General features: G+C 34.7%; 1 pseudogene across 1 annotated transcript; it reads left to right on the plus strand.

Moving 5' to 3' along the window:
* The first annotated feature begins 619 nt into the window (after window positions 1-619).
* Window positions 620-5,554, plus strand: LOC104701063 (disease resistance protein ADR2-like; annotated as a pseudogene). Its single transcript, XR_015562636.1, has 4 exons — window positions 620-1,210; window positions 2,187-3,273; window positions 3,376-3,672; window positions 3,806-5,554. The product of XR_015562636.1 is annotated as a disease resistance protein ADR2-like (transcript).
* The last annotated feature ends 205 nt before the right edge of the window (window positions 5,555-5,759 follow it).

Here is a 5,759-nt window from a genome sequence, read left to right on the forward strand (position 1 = left end):
GGAATTGTTAAATATTTTGTTTTGTGATTTGATGAGATTCAAAGGAATTTTGCTGGGTTTAGGATTATTATCTAGAGTTTAGGATTTTAGGACTTAATTTTAAAATATTAATTTTGAAATATGGTGCTATTTTTAGAATTTTAGATTTGGAAACAAAACATATTTTGTGCTATTTTTATCATCACATTTACTAATAACTTAGAGGAGTTTAAAAACTAAAGTTTCAAACACAATGACAATGTACTTGAAAACTAAAGTTTCAAACATATATTTCTAAAAACTTAACTTTTTTAATCTAATTTATGATTAAATCCTATTAAATTCAATTTCACAAAACTATATTAGGACCCATGTACGCTGGAGCTTTTTAATTAATATTCTTTATAGCCAATGTAAAAGAAACTTGTCCATTATAGTAAGATTATATCAAGTATTTCTAATAATGATGCAAAGACCATTAAAAAAAAAAAACAATCTACCAAGTAATTAAGTAGATAAGTTTCTTTTCATTTTCAAGTCTTTTAAGACTTTCTTCACTCATTTTCAAGTCTTTGTTTTTGCGCACTTCCGGAAACACATTGTGGGGAATCATTGACTTTCCTTTTCTTCTTCTCTTACATATGTTTGTTTAATGAATTCACTCGTTTTTCCCTTTCGTTTACTTTGCACCGGTTTGTCATTTTGTACTCCATAACACATCTATCTAAATCTGTGAATTTCAAACACTGGAATCCTCTCTTATGGCTATTTCTTGTTTTTCTTCTTCTCTTCGCACTTGGAGTTACAATGTCTTTACGAGCTTCCATGGACCAGACGTCCGTAAAACTTTTCTCAGCCATTTATGCAATCAGTTTGACCACAATGGTATCACGATGTTCGACGACAATGGGATCGAAAGAAGCCATACCATCCCCTCTGCTCTCACACAAGCAATTCGAGAACCGAGGATCTCGATCGTAGTGCTCTCGCAGAAATATGCTTCTTCGAGGTGGTGTTTGGATGAGCTATTGGAAATTTTGAAGTGCAAAGACGAGGTAGGTCGAATAGTGATGATTGTCTTCTATGGAGTTGATCCTTATGATGTGCGGAAACAAACCAGAGATTTTGGGATTGCTTTCGAGAAAACTTGTGCTCGAAAAACGAAGGAGCATGGAAAAAAATGGAGCGAAGCTTTGACCTATGTGGGCAACATAGCCGGAGAACACAACTGGTTCGTGTTTATTTTCTTTATGATGACTATAATGGTGATTTATGATTTTCTGAGGGATGATATACATGAGTTGTGAAAAATTGAGTTAGATCATCGTTATATATTTTTTTTAAAGTTTTTTTTTAATCATCAAGGCGTAAATAATTTGGTGTTTTGCCTAGGCTTGATTTTCGTCTAGTTTATTATTATGAATTTTTTTTTGATAACTTAGATGTTAGATATGTAAATTGTTTTTACTAAGAAATATTTAAATTAGAGAAAACTAGTCGTGGTTCAACCGTTCATGTTTATTGACGACACAAATGAATAAGCTAATGACAGTTGGATTGTTTTGAAAAGTAAAGTTAACAAAATGAGTTCATATATTAGCACAAAGTCAATGAGTACTTAATGAGTTACATACTACTAGTTGTAGTTGGGTTTTGCCGTATAGGTGGTGAGGGTGACTATATAAATGTCCAAAAGACAAGTTAAGGGTCAACAAAGACTTATTTATGCTGTCTGAAGGGCGAGTTCTATTCTTTACGCGAATATTAGTACATTGACGATTATTTTATATCTTTAGTCTGCCAATTAGCAATGGTTTCCCAACTGACATATGTTTTGAAATGAAATATCATTGTTTGACCATTTCCTCACTTAAGGTTCTCAAAGACAGCACTGATCCATAAGAGAAACATATATAAAAAATTAGAGATGGACAAGTTCTCGCTATATTGGTTGTGGTTATTAGGGATTTTTAAAACAAGAATTAAAGTAGTAGATCTTTTGGTTCCCTACTATGTTTCGTCCTTCGTGGTATTTAATCATAATGATATGTTCGTTATCGTTTCCACTTTGGAGAGTGTATAATTGTTTATTTTGGCCAAATCAGTTTCGGAGTGTAGTATTTAATTGTTTATTTTTGTCAAATGTCTTTTGCAATGTTCTTCATGAATTTTTTCTTTTATTTTTTTTTTTTAAAATTTTTGTTTAGGGATAACGAAGCTAAAATGATTTCAAAGATTGCAAAAGATGTTTCAGATAGACTGCACTTCACACCATCTAGAGATTTTGATGGAATGGTTGGACTAGATAGTCATCTGACGAAAATGGAGTCTTTGCTAAATTTTAGTTATGTTGGAGTTAAGATTGTTGGAATATCTGGTCCTGCAGGCATTGGTAAGAGTACAATTGCCAGAGCTTTACACAATCAATTCTTTAACAGGTTTCAACTTACTTGTTTTATGGACAACTTTAAGGAAAACTGAAAGATTGGAGTTGATGACATTGGTTTAAAGTTGCACTTACAAGAACAGCTTCTTTCTAAGGTTTTGAACCTAAATGGTATTACGATATGCCATTTAAGTGTGATACAAGAAAGGCTACACGACAAGAAGATTCTTATCATTCTTGATGATGTGGGGAGTCTAGTTCAACTAGAAGCTTTGGCTAATATCGAGTGGTTTGGTCCTGGAAGTAGGGTCATCGTGACCACTGAAAACAAAGAGATTTTGCAACAACATGGTATCAATGATATATACCAAGTGAGTTTTCCATCAGAAAGCGAAGCTATATCCATCTTTTGTCTGTCTTCTTTTAAGCAAACGTCTCCATCAGATGAATTTATGAAGCTTACCAATGAAGTTGTTAAAAATTGTGGTAATCTTCCATTGGGTCTACATGTTTTGGGGTCTTCATTGCGAGAAAAAAGTAAGGCTGATTGGATAGATGAACTACCAAGGTTGAAAAACTGTCTTGATGGAAGAATTGAGAGTGTATTAAAAGTGGGTTATGAAAGTTTACATGAGAAAGACCAAGTTCTATTTCTCCACATTGCAGTCTTCTTGAATTATGCACATGTTGATCATGTGATAACAATGCTGGCAAAAACTAACTTGGATGTTAGTCTTGGGTTAAAAATCCTAGCAAAAAGATATCTCATACAACGCGAAAGTAATATAGTGGTAATGCACCATTTGCTACAAGTAATGGCTAGACAAGTCATTTCCAAACAAGAACGTTCCAAACGTCAGATTTTAGTCAATGCCAATGACATTTGTTATGTTCTAGAAATGGCAAAAGTAAGTATTCTATTTCCAAAACCTTTTTTTTTTGTATTTATACTCTTTGTTGTTATGCAAAATCCATGGTAATTAACAATCTCAGTTTTTGATATTTGTTAGGGTAATGGATCAATTTTAGGTGTATCATTTGACATATCTATGATCAGTGAATTAAGGATATGTGCGACAGCTTTTGAAAAAATGTGCAATCTTGCATTCCTAAAAGTGTACAATGGGATGGGTAATGAAAACAGACAACTGCACATTCCAAAGGAGATGGAGCTTCCACGTCGCTTAAGGTTACTACATTGGGAGGCATATCCGATAAAGAATCTTCCTAATAAATTTTGTCTAGAGAATCTTGTCGAACTCAATATGGCATATAGCCAGCTCGAAAAGCTATGGGAAGGAACTCAGGTTAGTTATTTACGTGTATCAAATGTTAATGGGAAACAAGAAAATTGATATTTTCATATTGGCAATACTACAATAACAACATATAAAATGGAATGGACTAACTTTATCACTATGCGCTTCTTTTTACATTCAGCTGCTTGCAAATCTCAAGATGATGAATCTTGTTGTGTCATATCATTTGACGGAACTTCTAGATCTTTCAAACGCTACAAATCTGGAGAGCTTGAATCTTAATAGTTGCACTGCTTTGGTAGAGATTCCATCCTCAATTGTGAATCTTCATAAACTAGATTACCTAGGAATAACTAGCTGCAAAAGTCTAGAAGTCATTCCAACTCTCATGAACCTTGCATCCCTAGAAAGGATCTGGATGTTTCAAAGCTTAAGACTTAGAACACTTCCAGATATTCCAACTAACACTACAGAAATTGAGATCTACGATACAGGGGTAGAAGAACTCCCATCATCACTTCTGCATTGCTCCCGTCTTACTACTCTTGATTTATGTTCCAATAAAAATCTCAAGACATTCTCAACAGATCTCCCCACGAGTATATCACGTATAAGCCTGAGTAATAGTAGTATTGAAAGGATTACAAGTTGCATCAAAGGTCTTCATAATCTATTATTCCTTGTTTTAACAGGCTGCAAAAGACTCGAGTCATTACCAGAGCTCCCTAGCTCCCTCGAATTGCTAAGCGCAGAAGATTGTGAATCACTGGAGAGAGTAAGTAACCCCTTGAACACTCCAAATGCAGTGGTTAGATTCACTAATTGCACCAAATTGGGTGGACAAGCAATAAAAGCGATCATCAAAGGATCGTTTGTTTACAGATGGGTTCTTTTACCCGGAGGAGAAAAACCTGCAGATTTTGATCACCGAGTCAGAGGAAATTCCATAACAATTCATGATTCTGCTTTCAACATAATAAAGGTTTTCGTCGTGATTTCACCTAACCATCAATTCGTAAAATATATGGAATTAGAGCTATTGTGTCATTGTAAAGTCATCGGGAACTCAATGAACTCCACTGACATGAAATTCTAATTTTCCAAAGTCTTTGAGTACCGAACTAAACATCTATTGATATTTCAGTCTAGCTTGACATCTATAGAGCCCTCTGAAGTGAGCAGAAAGATAGTGCTCGAATTCAGAAGCGCAAACCAAGTTTTGGACATTATTGAATGTGGTGTCAAGATCTTGACGGACGTAATCGATGGAAGCAAAAATGCATACGATGAAGCCTTAGGCAAGGGAGAAGAAGAAGAAAATGATAGTGTCGTTAACAGGATATGTGAATTTGAATCATGTGAAGCGTCCGCTAAAGAAGACAATGACAGTGTAGCTAACGGGAGATCTGATTCTGTATCCTGTGAAACATCTGACAATGAAGATGATGAAGAGAGTTACAAATATGAATCTAGAGAAGCGTCTGAAGAAAAAGATGAGGGTATCGGTGATGATGGTAACAACGAATCTGTATCAAGGAAGCGTTTGAGGATAGCCTCTACACCCATAGCTCATGCTACTCCTCCACCAACTTATGGGTTCCATATGCGGATAGATGAAGAAGAACCGAGTAATGGGTTCCATATGCGGATAGATGAAGAAGACGACAATAGTTTTGCTAACTGGACATTAGAATCTGAATCGGGCGAAGCATCCGACAATGAAGAGGGAAACACATCTGAATATGTGTCGTCCTAAGACAGAGAGGAAGATATTACCCATGAGGATGACTACTAATTAAAATCAAGCAAGTTCCTACTTATGTGATATCAAAAAAACAGAAAAAAAGTTTTTTCATATGTATGTTATTGAGGTTTGTAACAAAACTACCATGTACAATTGACTTTCTCAACGATTCTACCACATTGCATACAACCTTTTCTATTCTACCATAAGCTTTTCTTGAATTGACAAAAGTAACCTTGACCAACTCCTTCAACAATTCTCTTTCTTATTAATTACAAGTGTCTTTCATTATGTGTCAGCCCATTTAAAATAAAGTAGCAGTTAAAAATACAAAATAATTAATTATTTACTATCATCTTCCACGTTTCTTTCTTCCATCTCTCTTCAAAAG

This window comes from Camelina sativa, chromosome 7, assembly GCF_030686135.1.
Source record: "Camelina sativa cultivar CO46 ecotype springtype chromosome 7, ASM3068613v1".
NCBI lineage: Eukaryota > Viridiplantae > Streptophyta > Magnoliopsida > Brassicales > Brassicaceae > Camelina > Camelina sativa.